Below are 16539 nucleotides of genomic sequence, written 5' to 3'. Positions count from 1 at the left end.
AGGAAGGAAGGAAAAAGAAAGATACAGCATTACAGTCTCAGCTTTTGGGAACCTGCACTTCATTATTTTTTATTTTTGCCTCTGCTCATTGTAAGCATTCCTCCTCCCTCCTTTTTAATTTTCCTGTTCTCTAATCTTCTCAATCCTCCCCATCCACTGCTTAGCACTGAACTAATCTGTACTGTCTGAGAGAGTTGATGGCCCAAAACAGAGAATTGTTGCAGGAAATGACATCATTTAAAGACTGAAAGGGAGGGAGGAAGCATAGGAGACAGGATTTTTAAAAGAAAGAAAGAAAACAATTTAGGAATTTGTTTTCATTCGACTTATTAGTTACAGCTTTATACTGCATCCTTTCCCTGAATAAGTTGTCCCCACGCCCTTAGCTCAGTCTGGAAGATCTGAAAAGGGAGGGAGGATTATTGAAATTCAGAAAGCATTCTAACCTTTGAAAGAGCTTTAAATGTGAGAGGAGCTTTTATCAGCTCATGGGTGTAATTGGTTGCCTTGTAAAAGCAATGATATGGAGTGATAGGACAGCCTCAAATGCAATCCATCCATAGTAACTACAGATTATGTCTGGACTTTCTTTGGGATGCTCTGAGTAAATCTTTAACTCCGGACATTCCAAATCAGCAAGACTACTATTACACAGCTTGTTTCACACACAGCAATAATCTTCCTCAACCTTGTGTACCTTGTAAACCACACGGCTGCACTGGTAAATCCTCCTCTTAATCTAGGCTGGAAGTAGACCCTCTGGTTCTCACAGTTCATCTCTCTGGAGAGCCTAGCCCAGACCTTTTCCATTACAGTTGTACCTCGGGTTAAGTACTTAATTCGTTCCGGAGCTCCGTACTTAACCTGAAACTGTTCTTAACCTGAAGCACTACTTTAGTTAATGGGGCCTCCTGCTGTCACCGAGCTGCCGGAGCACGATTTCTGTTCTCATCCTGAGGTAAAGTTCTTAACCTGAGGTAATATTTCTGGGTTAGCGGAGTCTGTAACCTGAAGCGCATGTAACCTGAGGTACCACTGTATTCCACAGGTGAAAGAGACATTTATGCATTCTTACACTGAGCAGCATTGCCCCCCCACATAATGTGAAAGTAGAGGACCCTTCCCCAATCTAGCGCCCTTCAGATCTTATGGGCTAGAACTCCCAACCGCTAGAGGACCTTCTCTGACTTTTATATCCTCTGGTTCCTGAATTGCAGAGTGTTGGACTAGATGTACCCGGAGGTCCTTTCCAGCCCTACAATTCCATGACTTTTGAGTAGCTCAGCATCTTGCGCTGCTCTTGTTTGCTTTGCAGTGGCATATATATATTGCTCAAGAGCCACATTCCCTTTTGAGGGCTGCATGCCAATTCTGGGGAGGGTCAGGTGAAAAATTGGGCAGGTCAATTATTGTGAGTTTTCCCTTTGCGTAGGTTGGTTTCTACTCACACCCTTACATATTTTATCCTTCATCCAGGCAAGCAAAAAAAAGAGAAGATAATAGAATGATAATAATAATAATAAATAATAATAATATTTTTTTATTTATACCCCACCCTTCCTGGTTCAGAAAACCGGGCTCAGGGCAGCTAACAACAAATTTAAAACACTTAATTGTAGGAGCAGCATAAAATACAGTATAAAAACATGAATAACAATAAAATTCAAAGTTCAGAAATCAATTTGGAGGAAATCCATCTAATAAGCATTAGATTGTCACCAGGGTTAGCTGGCTGAATTAGTCCTACTTGGGCCAGCGAGGAGGCCGGGGAGAATTAGCTGTGGGGTCTCAGAGCTGGTAATCTTCATAAAAGGGGAGGGGGAGGGAAGAGAAGGGAAATAAAAGATCAGGCTGAATTCAAATTAAAGGCCAGGCGGAATAGAATCAATGCTCAACGCAAAGAAGGGTCACAGAGCAGGTGTGGCCTTAGGAGAATCTCAAGGGTCAGACAGAAAGTTCTAGAAGGCCACATTTGGCTCTGCAGCCAGGGGTCCCCCATCCCTGCTGTCTTTGTTTTATATTATTCTATGTTGCATTTTTATTTCTTTTAAAACTCATTTTGCTAAAGAACTCTTCATTCCATCAATGAAGTGACTTTCTCTGCATCACTTTGGCACCTGTACTCTTTCAGGGGGAGGAAGAGGGGGTCATTTTCCTTACTATTCCTGTTTTGTCTACTTTTCTGGAAATAATTTTTTAAAAATGATTTATTGTAACGAGGTAGCGAACAAATGCAAATACAAATTAAAATAATCTCTCATACTTCTTACTTGCAAATTTCCCAAAGGGCATTCCCAAAATCTCCCTCCAAATTAATACATAGTGCTAAAAATCGGTACGCATTCAAAAGCTGACATTGCATATGATCATGTTAAACAAACGTCAAGAATCAGAGCCTTATTTTCCCCTTAGTAGTGATCTTTTTCACCTTCCACCGATGATATGCATTAACAGGCAAAGCAGGAGACAGGGTGTTTATTCTATGAGTGGAATTATTATTCCTACTCCACCGAGGAGACATTAGTGCCAATAGATCCCCTTGAGTAAGTTTCAACACACTATATTAGGTATCACCTAATTCAGCATCCGGAAGTGCAGAAAAGCCAGCAAGTTCACACACAGCATGCTTCTGCTGCGGCAAAGTTGCACCAGAGAAACTGCATTTGAAGCAGCTCCCAATCCCCAGCCATTACACGTGGGGAGCAGAGAGCATACATCTTTCTCCACCATCTGCAAGGCATACAGGATTCCAAGTTTTTATAACCATGGCAGCTGGCAGCAGATGTCTGGGGGGGTTGGTGCTGCCCGTCCCCTAAGGAGAACATTAGCACCAAACCCGTATACACCAGTCAATTCAAATTTATTTGTACTGTAAGATTCAGATGTACAATAAAAAAGGGCCTTGGGGGAGAATTCACTATGTGCAGCATAGTGGGAGGAAAAAAGGAAAGGGAAAAAGAGACAGTCCAGAATCTAGGATAAAACTATTCTTGCTCTCCACTCCTCCTCCTTTAACTGAACCCATTGCAGATCAACATCCTTGTTAAGAGAAAACATTTCTCCAGAGATGGATGAATGGACGCCATATTTCAATGGATTTGTCCGAGTCCTGGGTGTTATTTAGCACTTTTATGTGTTTAGTCAATTTCTCCATCAGGGCTCTCCTGTGCGAGATGAAGATGGTCTAAACACTTTCAGTTCTGTTCAATAACTTGCCTTGGCACTACAAGTAGGAAGGTTATGAGTTCTTTATGAAATTATTTATGCTGCGGTTCTTTGTGAAGCATAAATACTGTTCTTCTCCAACACTGCATTCATAGCATGCCTCATAGGCCTTATTTTTCTCTTGAATCTTTCTCTTGTGGTACAAGAATTCCACTCTTTAGACTGCGTGTTCTCATGGTTTCACTGAACATTTATAACTAAGGCTGTATCCAAGTTATACTCAGACCCATTGAATTTGACGGGCATTTAGCTATGTCCAGGGATTTAAATGGGTCTACTCTGAGCAGGACTAATGTTAGATACAACCTACAGACTGTGTCTATATAGTACATTCAAAAATTTTGTGTCGGTTTATCTGTTCTGATCTTAATTTCCAGAAGTGTCAATTTAGCTAATTTTGCTTAAGCCATGGAGGTCCTGGGCTGCCCAGACAACAAAACCCCTCTCTTGGCCTTGTTGATGTTCCATCGTCTCTCGAGACAGATGGATGATAGAAAGAAGGTTAAGCCATTCACCTTATTCTCTCCAGTTCTATTTGTATGTACAACTTTATTTGTACAGTCACTCTGAAAACAGGATGCTAGACTAGATGGGCTTTTTGCTTAATCCAGCAGTGTTCATTGTTCGTTGTACCTGAGAGTAAGGCATGCAATTAGATTGTGCTATTGTGGTTACCAAAGAACAAAACACTGTGATGATCATCCAGCTATGACACCTTCTGGCATGCCAGGTGTTTAAAATATATCAGGAGAGCTAGTCTAGCTTCATAACAACCTGTTCCTGCAATCCTATATACACTTACCTGGGAGTACGTTCCGCTGGACTCACTGGAACTTACTTCTGAGTAGGCATGCATAGGTTTGTGCTGCATCATGGCGCCTTCTAGCTCCCCAGCACCAGCTACAGCAGTCTAGTTGCAATGTCTACCACATGGTCTGAAGAGAAGTGGCCCTGCTCCCAGAGCTTTGTATCTGCTTCAGAGGGTTGTTTTGAGTTTCAAATTGCACAAAGCAAATCCCCCATTATATTGAAGAGAAATACAAGGCTGCTGCTGGTGGTGCTGATGGGCAAAGGGCGGGTGGATAAGTTTTGTGATAGCTTGTTTCTTCTCCCCAACCCCAATCTCATTCCTGTTCTGGCCTTGGTTGCATTTGATTAAAGTTTGGCATTAAATCATTGCAGAGTTCTGTATCTGTGAGTTATAGTAGACTATCTGTCTGACTGTGTGTGTGTGTGTGTGTGTGTGTGTGTGTGTGTGTACACACACACTATGTACAAGCAGGTCAGTGCAAAGCTTGTCTGAGGCCTGCAGCGGAAGCCCTGTCCGTGAGACTCACCATTGCAGCACTGCCACCTAATCTGATCTGACGTTACACACTGGTATGTAGCAGTGCAAGTCCAGATTTTACTATTGAAGCCGTGCCATGCAGACAGACAGGCGTGGGCATTCCGCCCATGGCCATTTGACTCATTAAGTCCCCGGCTGGCTTGGAGGCACAGGGGATTCTTGGCATGACAGTGTAACTCCGTCAAGCCCCTGGCAGGTCCCCTGACTGGCTTAACCCTCCAAGACCTGGGGGGGGGGGCAAGTGAACCTGGCTGCACGCCCTGTGCACGGGCCTGTGTACAAACACTGTATTGGTGTACACTTTTAAATTTCAATAAAGTGTCATGCACTCCATCAAGCAGGAGCCTGGCATGGTTTGTTCTGTCCCTGCCCAAGGTAGATGTGTATTTTTGGAGGACATTCTCAATCCTCTCCCCCAAAATCAACTTTAAATGTGCCTGGTGCACACCCACCCACACACCCTGCATTTATTTGCCTGAAATATGGCAGGTTTCATCACTTCAGATAGGTCTATAATGCCTGCACATCCTCTCTCTCTCTCTCTCTCTCTCACACACACACACACACACACACTACAGCAATTTGGGGTTTCCCCAACTACAGTTATTTGGGAGACATACAAAGATTTGTATTTTCTGAAGTGAGGCTCTGCTTTGAATCTAAAACATAGTGAAACAACAGTCTGAACCACTGAACCTCAATGACACAATATTTGAAGGGCTGAAGTGGGTTCTTAAGTGATTCCCCCCCACACCCCCCAGCTGGAAACGCACTTATGAACTGGGGTCACTTATCCTAGGATTCCTTCTGTTTCAGAGTATAAGTCAGTATCTGCATCAGATCTTTAAAATGTATATTATGTTTTACATAGATATCCTATGCTATCTATCCCAAATTTCCCAGAGTTGCATTCCCCCCACCCCCGATCAGTGTGAAACTCTCTGATGTACAGGGGTTACTTGCGGACCCCCATGTACATTGGTGGGGCCTGTGTAAAGCATTCTGCCCCACCCTGCCCCTGTTCCACCCTTTTAGTGATGTTTTAATGACATTTGGTGGTCACTTCTGGGTTTGGCACTATATGTGTATGCGCAATCAAGCATCAACAGGACACTTGTAAATTGGCCATCACCTGTCTTTCACTTCTTCCATAGATGTGAAAGGATCCCACCAATTCAGGCAGGATAAGGGGACTCCCAGTGTCATTGAGGTGACAGCAAAACGTGCCTCCCATTCTTACTAAGCTGGACTAAAGGGCCTAAATCTGCTTTTACCCCCAAAAAGTCTTCTTGATTTACATTGTCTAATAAAAATCAATGGGAGCAATTGGTGAGGGCAGATGAAACCTCTGCAAGTAGGGAAGCAACAGGTCTCACCTCTTCCCTAAAGGAAGGGTAGCCACACATTGCCCTCCCAATATTGTTGGCCTGCAGTTCTCATTATCTGTGCTATGGCTGTGCTTTCAGTGACTGAAGAGAGCTGCAATCCACCAGGTTATGGAGGGCACCATGCTGACTATCCCTGCTTATCATGTTGACTTTCCAGCATCTGCACACCCCTTCCAGCAGAGGAGGGTCCATTGCATCGAACACCCAGCACGACCAAGCCGCAAACACTGAACTGTCAACCTATCGTCTTCATCTCTTCCATCTCCTCCCACTCCTGCTTCTCTGTAGTGGACTTTCTTACTTCAGGCAGTGCTAACACATTACTTTGTTGAACCATCTCTACAGAATATGAGTTTCACACCGGGGTGCTCATAAATCACCCAGAAAACCCATTCAGTACAAGATACATTATAAGGAAAATTATCTTTGTAGCGACAGAGGAGAAGTTAAAATCTTGTGGGCTGCAAAGAAAATGCCAACCAGCCAGCTAAGTCACTGAAGGCCATTAAATCAGATTTTAAGTATTGTCCCACCAGGGGAAAAATCAATCGGGGCTAAGTCCTTAACTTTATGACCTAAAGGCTTTCTAAATTTTCAGCAAGTGACTTGCATAAATTGTAAGCAACACCATATAATGTACCAAGAGTGTCGCTAAATATTGCAGCTTCTTTCCCTGACTCTTCTGAGCAACATGCACAGTCGTAGGTGAAACTTATTACTAATGAAAGCATAAACAAACAGGCCAAGTGACCCCAACACCAATCCACACACTCCAGCAAGGTTTCAATGGCAGGCTATGGCTGACCATCCTCTTCCATAAGTAGTGACTGGAAAGCCTGGCATGTGCTCATGGGCCCACCTAGCCAACAGCTCTTCCCTCCTCCCCAAACAAGCATTGCATAGCCGTGAGCTATGCCATGCAGGGCCACCCGAGACGGACAGGTCATAGCTGAAAGTTTAGACTAAATGTGATCCACCTGGAGAAGGAACTGGCAAACCACTCCAGTATTTTGCCAAGAAAACTCCATGGACATAAAAAAGGAGACGCTTTGAAAAGAAAGTGAGAGTTTCCAAGGCATGCTGTGGTTCATAGGGTCACGGAGAGTCGAACATGACTAAGACGACTAAACAACAAGCAAAATGAATCATGTAAGTATTTACTACATGAGGTGCCACCATTCTGTTTCAAGTCTCAACACTCTTCTTTCAAAGGCTAGTGGGGCCTTGAGATGCACAGTGTGGTGGCAATGTTCCCCATAGAGCAAAGCGTGCAAGGAGGGAGCACCAGGGCATATACAGTCATACCTCATGTTACATTTGCTTCAGGTTGCGCGTTTTCGGGTAGCGTCCCGCGGCGACTCAGAAGTACCGGAAAGTGTTACTTCTGGGTTTCGCCGCCCATGCATACGCACAAAATGACGTCACATGCATGCGCAGAAGTGACGAATCGCGACCCGCGCATGCGGGTTGTGTTCTTTTCAGGTTGCAAACGGGCCTCCAGAACGGATCCCATTCACAAACAGAGGTACCACTGTAGCTCATTCCCACACCGGGTGACTGTTTCCACAGCTTCATTAACATCCAACCCCAAAATTCTGGATCCCCCCAAACTGATGCCAAAGCTTAGTGCCAGTTCTGTGCTGTTTTGTGCCATGAACCAAAAAACCCAACCTCGTCTGGTTGACTCCAAACAGGCGCCAAAGTTTTGTATTACGTTTGTGCCGTTGGCTTACAGTTTTGTGTCTTGGCAAACAGTAATGGCTGTCATCACCCCGGTCTTCCCATTTTATCTAGTTGCCTGTGCATCTTATCCTGCTTTGGATTTTAAACACAGAGAAGATGTGAAACACACCATGAGGGTGACTTCACAGATCAACGTTTTTACAACCTGGTGTCCTGCTGGACTCCTGTTGGCCCTATAAAGACCAAAACATCTGTAGAGAGCCATGTTCGGGAGAGCTGTCATTGCCACAAACAAATAAGCTAAATACTGTGTGTTACTTGCTTGAAAAGCAGAACCACAACTGATAAAATGAAAACGTGGCCACTTTGAAGGCAAACTAATTCTATCGCTGTGATATTCAGTAAACTTTCATTTAGGCATTAGCGGCATTTCCTACTCACAGTATGGGACAATCTTTCCTGCCAGTAGATGTACCCAGCAATTTAAAAAATTGAGCCATCATTGTATTTTACTTCGCTGTACTGTTCGGACTGCCAAGTCTAGAGTAAGCCTAAGGCACAACCTTTGACCTGAAAGACACTTAAAAATAAAAAAGCTGTAAGTCACAATGGTCAAGTTAAGCCATCTAAAAATTGATTCAATGTTTCTTTTTTATCACACTTGCTTTAAGGTAAGGTGAACTGAAGGCACTTAAGAGAGTTTAGTTCTTGCTATTAAAAAATATTTCATTAAATGGGAACAATTATGTCTCTGGCTGATGTATGAGCTAATACTTCCAGTTGTGACCTAATTAAACGGTACTTCATGGCAAGAGTCCTGGAAAAAAAAGAAATTATTTGTACATTCACAGTTCATGTTAGAAATCTCAGGAGTTCTCATTAACTGAAAATTACAGTAGCGCAATCATCAGCGCCTTTGTCATTTGCAGCTAAAATAGTCTCTGGGAAGCTGTGAAGTATTTCAAGGTCTCTATGATTCTGTCTGAGCCACAAAAGCTAGCTGTTACAACTCTTATTTACCTTGCTGAGCGCTCATTTGCTGGAGGAGACAGAGATGGTCTGCCTTGCGGACAAGTTTGTCTCACAACAAAGCCCCACAGAAAGTGGTTAGGCTGCTTGCCACATATTTTAGAAGGCAAGTGGGTATGGAGCCAGACCCAGGATGGGGAACCCCAGGCCTTGGGGCCAAATGCAGGCCTTCAGGCCTAAACCCTCTGCACCACCACCACCACCACCTGTCTCTAGGACTTATCCCTCATGGTCCCTGCTTTCCAGTCTGCTTGAAACTTGTCCTTGAACTTTGATAGTGTCTGCTTGCCTGGATAGAGGATAGAGGACAGTGTGTGTGTGTGCAGAAACTACTAGTCTACTGTACAAACATATCCTTTAAATATTGCTCTCCCTACTTTTGCCTTTGGCCATGCCCCTCGCTGGCAAGAGGCACCTGGAAAGTTGCCCATAAGGAAATATGGCCCTCAATGTGGAAATTGGTTTCTCAGCCATGAGCAGAGCTGGGCTGTGAGACTGGGGACTTTGGAGGCAGGCTTTTAACTATATCTAATGATAACTTTAATATTCCTTGTAAACTGCTTAGAGGTTTCATTATAGGCATTTTGCTATAAGGAACGAATAAAAAGACGGCCAGTCATGGGAAGATGAGTATGTCGAACAGCTTCTCCAGCTTGCACAATGGATCTACGTGCAATGCAAAAACACAGACTTATGGCTGCAGGTTCTATTTATTAATGAGAACATGGGTTATTTTTTTTCATAACTGTGTGGAATCCTGGTCCATGTTTTTGTGCCTTGAAACCTAACTCAATGTTAGGCTGGGGGAAGATTCCTACAGCTGGGTTATTCTTATGCCAATTTTGGATTCCCAGAGTTTGTTTGGTTATTATTCTTTATTTATTTTTAAAAATAAATAAATTGCTGTGAAGCGTTTGGGACAAGTTCCAGTATTTTTGGAACAGCCTTGCCACCATCTGGTACCTGTACCCACAAGGGTATTCAGCTCTTACTCAAAGAGGCAACACATTCATTAACAATTGCTTGTCTCTGCGAGGACACAGATGTGTCTGGGACCGAGCTTCATAGATTATAGCTCCAGGAGATTAATGATGCTATTTCATGTTCCTTCAATGGGCAATGGACCTCACCTCCGATTCTTTCCTATGCAATGTTCCAAGCTCCAGAAGATGCCATCCTCCAGGGTAGTAGCAGCTGAATGCAGGAAAGAGGTGGCATCTGCGCATAAGGATGAAACATTGATTCAACTGAACATCTGAAGCTGCCTTGGATGCAGTCAGATTATCCCTCCATCTATTTAAAACCAAGATAGCTGAAGCTGATGGGAGCAACTTCCCAAGCTCTGTCTGGTAGAAATCTTCCACAGCCCTACAATCCAAGTTCTTCTTAAAAGGAGATGTTGCCTTAGAAGGAACCTAGAACTTTCTGTATTTAAGGTATGGACTCTGTCGCTGAGCTACAGGTTCCTCAAAGTGCAACTGACACAATATTCCAGGATTGTAAGTAAAATGGAATGTTGTCTCGAAAGAAACTCCATGCAACCAACATTTCAGATATATTAATGCAGGGAAGGCACTAGAGATGTCACTACAGCTGCAGTGCTTTAATTCCCCCTTTTCACAACATCTCTCTAAGGACAGGCAACCCCTGCCTTCAAACAGCAACACACACAATGGAAAGGAGGCAGCAGGGTGGTTGTAGGCAGTGCTGCAAATGTTTGTGGATAACAGTGAGAAATTTTGGCTCAGCCCTAATGTTGACGGTAAAATCGAAGTGTGGCAATTTGCGCATTCAGATTTTCTGCTGAAAATTCGTCTTAGTTCCTCAGACATACTTTACTGATATTCCCTCACGTCGCTTCTTTTTTATTATTTTTTCTTCCTCCTACCCGCAATCCTCTGAGGTAACTTTGTCATTCAACTTCAACACCTTGAATCCACAGTCTGCACGTTCTCGTATGTCTTTTACATTTATCTCTTCTGAGATGTTTACCTAGCATAATTTTGTTTTCCCTTCTGTCTCTCTCCACACAAACACACACCTTTGCATCAGCCTGCCTGCATCCTAAAATCAGCCACAAAGCCCCTATTCAAAAGCTTAGAATCACAGAATTATAGAATTGTAGAGTTGGAAGGAACCAACTCTTTTGCCCAACGTGGGGTTCGAACACACAACCCTGAGATTGAGAGTCTCACGCTCTACCAACTGAGCTATGGCTTGCCACTAAACGCCAGACTTGTCATCCCCTCTCCCTGGCTCCATCCTTATGCAATGTCCTCCCATGGGAAAGTCTGTCAGGCCCATTGCCTGACTACTTTTAAATTGGCCTTAAAGATCTGGAGACTTCTGTCCACTTTTAATTGAATAAAGTCTGCTGATTTACATCTTTTAAAAAGCTGTAGTTTTAACTGCCACTTGTATTTTTTGGTTTGTATTGAAGTAGAACACTAATGCTGATGCTCGGTTAACTGTATTTTACAATGTTTTTGTTTTACATGTGTTATTTGTAATTGCCTTGAAAGGGGATATAACATATTTTTAAGTGCATATGCATGAGATATTCTCTCTCTCTCTCTCTCTCTCTCTCTCTCTCTAATATTTTACACCTCTGTGCAAATGCTGTTTACTCTTCCAGCCTAGTCATTTCTTCATTCTTCTCATACAGAGGCTATTTCTCCAGTGCCACATTCCATGCAGATTTATTCCATATTTATTTTATTTATTCAAGTTTTGCTCTTTGGAAAATGTCACTAGTGCTGCAGCAGGTAGAAATTATTTTAATTGTTTAAAATTCATCCCTTTAATGTTTTGTATTAACATTAAATAGCTATGCAGGGTGAAAAGGGGGCACAGTGCCCTTGTTTGCAATCCAAAACAACAACAGAAATAAATTATTTATTTTTTAATCTTGACAACTGCATGATTTACAGTTTAAAGAGGTTTTAAAAAGAAGGAGGGGGGAATAACAAATATTCTACCAAGGTATCATAACCATGGTGTATTCGGAATAGTTCAGCGTTAGCAGAATGAGTGAGAAGTTCAGAAAGCTCTCTCAAAGGCCTTGTGTCAGGAGGCAAATGTATGTTTCTCCCCACCAGGCACCTATACAATTTGACAGTGGAACTGGGCACACTCACCAAACAACCAGTGCTGAAACTGACCAAATATTCAAACTGACAACACAAATTTAAGTGGTATAAAGAGCAGTGGTGGACTTTGTCTCTCAATTTTCAGTGGCACCCTGTGTGACTAAAATTTGGCATGCTTCTTTTTTATGCTTCCCTCAAAAGCAGATACCCTAAAACGACTTCTGTGAAGAGGATTCATAAGCAAAAACATGACTGGTTGTCTGCTTTTTAAATCCAAGGTCTTTCTCGTTCAGTAACTGGGTCACTTTCTATTTAAAAAAAGTGAAGTGGTGTCTGTTGCATTAGGATGTGTTTACACATTGTGGCATTATCCATTGGTGAGGTAGGGTTGGGAGGATGTTTTCATCTTTCTGTTTGATCACTCCAATTTTAAGTGGTTGCTGGCAAGCTGTCCTACTACAGAATTTAGAAGTGCTCTTCCCTTTTTGCAGATTGCTTTTCCATCCAGAAAAACCTCACCAGGCTCAAGACAAAGAGCAATTGGAAAAGATAAATATCACTTAGCAGATTTACACATCTTATTTGAATAGCTTGACTTCCAGCAACCCTGTCTGAAATTATGTGTGTTTTGCATGAATCTTGACAAATCTAGGTCTGTGAAGGTATACTTTGCAATCCCAAAAGTAGGCCACCTGTAAATATTTATTACTGTTGCTACAGCCAAACAGATTTGAAAACAATCCTCATTGATGTCAACTTATCTCTTTCCAACAAAAAAACCCCCCAGTCCTCAAATGAAGACGTGGATTAGTCAAGGCTCTGCCCTTTTTAAATTAACCCGCTCCAACAACAAGACATTGTAACAAATTATTCCTCTGAAATTGAGGTATTTCTAAGTTAATTGCCTCCCACACCTTTTTATTCTCACTCCAAACCAGTTTCAGTTTATGGTATTTCCTAGCTCAGTGTTGCTTTGCTTTTATTTTTAATTAACTCTGCTGCCTTCTTTTCTTCATTGGATGTTGCAGTTGCTGTGCTGCCTTGGAAAACAATTTTTGTGCTAGATATTCCTGCTATCTCTCCTGCCACGGCTGTGCTCTGAGCTGCCAGAGAAGTGTGCTATGGTTATGGTACCTCTTAGCATTGTGGTGGAGTGGGAGCGCGGAACCCTTGTTTCCACAACTGTCATCCCTGGCCATTGGCCATGCTTCCTGCAGCTGATGGGAGCTGAGTTCAGCAACATCTGGAGGTTCAAAAGTTCCCTCCACCTGTAGTAAAAAAAATGGGGGGGGGGACCCCCTGGATGGCTAAGTACAGTCAAAGGTGACTATGGGGTGTGACACTCATCTCACTTCAGGCCAAGGGAGCTGGCGTTTGTCCACAGACAATTTTCCAGGTCAAGTGGCCAGCATGACTAAACCGCTTCTGGTGCAACGGAACAGTGTGATGGAAGCCAGAATGCACAAAAATGCTGTTTACCTTCCCGCCACAGCGGTACCTATATATCTACTCGCACTGGCATGCTAGGTTGGCAGGAGCTGGGACAGAGCAATGGGAGCTCACCCCATCTGTCTCAATCATTCACGATATGCAGCAACACTCCATCTTATGCAATGCACGTTTCCCATGCTTTACAACATCAGAATATGTTTTCTCCAGCCCACGACATTCATGGGGTAGGGAAATAAAATATATAATGTGATGCCTTGACATGGACATATCTGCACTTATGGGGAGGTGGGTGGAGATAGTCTAGTGCAGGGTTTACCAAACTTGGGTCTCCAGCTGCTTTGGGGCTACAATACCCACCATCCTTGCCAACTATTCCTGCTAACTAGGATGATGGGAGCTGTAGTCCAACAACAGCTGGAGACCCAAGTTTGGGATACCCTGGTCTAGTGAGAATGTATTGGATGGGCCACAACATAAATGTGTTGGCATCTTTATCTCAGGAGTAAATGGAGGACTGCACCTTTGGGGGTGAAGTCAAACTATTGGAAGGTTGCAGTGCCTCTTGTGGCTGTAGAGACTGATGCAGAAGAGACACATTTTGTTGCAGCTGGAGCAGATGAATGTTTCTGGTCGTGCTGCTGCAGATGCACCACGGCGTTTCTTCTCTGTGCTCCTCCCAGTGGTCATTCCTCCACTGGTCACTGCTGTGGACACATGACCTTTCTGTCTGTCTCCAGGCACTGTGGTTGTCTGAAAGCAATTCACACATAGCGAGGTTGATATTGCCAACCTTCATGTCATGTTTACAGACAACTTTGTAAAGCAGAGCTGGTCTGCCAATGGGCCTGGTGCCTGAAGCCAGCTCCCCATAGAGCACATCGTTGGGGATTCTGTGAACATGACCAAGTCAGCATAGATGTAGCTGAGATAGGAGTGCAAACATGCTGGGAATGTAGACTCGGGAGAGCACATCTTTGTTTGAAACTCTGCCCTGCCATATGATAGACTAATTATGTTCCTGATAGATTGCATGTGGAAGGCATTGAGGTGTCACTCCTGACAGCTCAACTTAGTATTGGATGTTAGCATCAAATTCTCCCATATCCTTTTGAGAGGTGGGCCATTGCTGTAGTTGCCTTGCCAATATGTTTGTCCAGCTCGGCATCAACGGAGAGGCTGCTGTTTAGGGTGGAATCCAGGTGGTAGTAGAATAGAAAGAAATGTCTATGAAATACAGGGGGGATGGGACTCACACACCAGTAAATATTTCTCTTCACAAGCCAACTTGCTACTTCCTCCCTCTAAAACCGTAATTTTTTAAAATGCTTCCGTTCTTGTCTTCCTCAACTCTTTCATTTTGAGCAAAGTAGTAATTTGTAGGTGAACACAAGCTGTAATTTAATTTGAGATGGTGCTGTCATTAAATAATGCCACACAGTTGCCTAACAAAATCCTGTGTAAACAAAAAGTAATTCGGCAAATTGGGTAAGTGCATCAGCAACGCTAATGTAGTTGTGCTGCGTTCCTTCATAAGCAAAGTGAATAAAAGTAATAATGTTGACAGATGTTCCCTTTTTTAAAACCTTAATAGCTTATTCCAAAATACTTAAACTCTACAAAAAAGCCATAAAACAGGACTGCAGGCTGCTGCTCATGATAGGACCTGGGATAGCTCAGTCTGTAGAGCAGGAGACTCGATCTTAGGGTCATAGGTTCGAGCCCCATGTTGGGGGAAAGAGTCCTGCATTGCAGGGGTTGGACTAGATGACACTTGTGGTCCCTTCCAACTCTGAGTCTATGATTCAGTGAGCAAGCGTCTTCCTTGCATTCGAAGGAGTAGCTACCAGCACTTTGTTGTTTAGTCGTTTAGTCGTGTCCGACTCTTCGTGACCCCATGGACCAGAGCACGCCAGGCACTCCTGTCTTCCACTGCCTCCCGCAGTTTGGTCAAACTCATGCTGGTAGCTTCGAGAACACTGTCCAACCATCTCGTCCTCTGTCATCCCCTTTCTCCTTGTGCCCTCAATCTTTCCCAGCATCAGGGTCTTTTCCAGGGAGTCTTCTCTTTTCATGAGGTGGCCAAAGTACTGGCACCTCAGCTTCACAATCTGTCCTTCCAGTGAGCACTCAGGGCTGATTTCCTTAAGAATGGATCGGTTTGATCTTCTTGCAGTCCATGGGACTCTCAAGAGTCTCCTCCAGCACCATAATTCAAAAGCATCAATTCTTCGGCGATCAGCCTTCTTTATGATCCAGCTCTCTCTTCCATACATCACTAGCTACCGGCACTATACAGGGATAAATCTTTCTACTGACCAGCTGTTAAGCAAGAGCATTGAATCCTGCAAAGTGCTGCTTCAGAGGTGAGGAGGAGGAGAAGCCTGGCAGGAAGAAGAAAAGCTCAGGTGGGAAAGCAGCCACCCACCCTCAACTTCTACCATGAAGATGATTGCATCTCCTTCTTCCGATCTACACATCACCCTCAGACAGCCCTGAATTAATATGAACCCTGCAACCCAGCCAAGGGTATCTCAACCCAACACAACTCACATTCGGAGCCCTCCAAATCAGTCTAATCTGTTGCATTGTCTGAAACATGGAAATGTTCTATTTTCGTCTTCGCGTTACTCTCTTTCCTGTTCAGTTGAAGCTATTTAATTAGGTTACTTTATACAATGTTTAGTTTAAACTGTTGCAATAGATTAGCGTATTTATATCATTTTCATACAAATATAATTTTTTGTATTTATTGATATGCTTATAGCTAATTGTTTCTAACATTTCTCAATGTTTATATTTATTGTTGCCCGTTTTACATGTTGTGAGCCACTTTGGACACAATTTTGAGCAAAGTGGCATATAAACAAACAATGTCCCATTTAGCAGAATAAGCAGGTGGGCCCACAATACATAGTTCAGTTGGTTAGAGTGGTGCTGATAATGGCAAGGTTGCAGGTTCAATCCCCATGTGGGGCAGCTGCATATTCTGCATTGCAGGGGGTTGGACTAGATGATCCTCAGGGTCCCTTCGAACTCTACCATTCTATGAGTAGTGTATGAATCTGGTGCACAGCCCTAGCAGAAACCTGGTTTTCAATGCTACCCTAGCAAGAAAGGGCCACAGTAAAGTAGAGAAGAAGTGGAGAAGTAAAATGATAACTCCACTAATATACTATCATTCCACACTATATATACACCTTATTTAAGCTGTAACTAACACCCACTTTTCTCTGTACTGACAAGCCCGGGGTGACTAAATAGAACAATGTTTTTAACTGTAACTGCTTTTAGATGTTTTCAACTGTAATTGTTCTTAGAATGTTTC

The 16539-nt window shown here is 43.3% G+C and overlaps 1 protein-coding gene across 6 annotated transcripts in view; it reads right to left on the bottom strand.

The window, feature by feature from the left end:
• Window positions 1-16539, bottom strand: part of B3GALT1 (beta-1,3-galactosyltransferase 1) — a 332737-nt gene that overhangs the window by 253354 nt on the left and 62844 nt on the right. The window lies entirely within an intron of this gene.

This window comes from Podarcis pityusensis (genome assembly GCF_964106645.2).
Source record: "Podarcis pityusensis genome assembly, chromosome: 1".
In the NCBI taxonomy this organism is placed as follows: domain Eukaryota; kingdom Metazoa; phylum Chordata; class Lepidosauria; order Squamata; family Lacertidae; genus Podarcis; species Podarcis pityusensis.
Note: the sequence above shows the minus strand (reverse complement) of the source record. Positions and strands in the feature narration are given on the sequence as shown.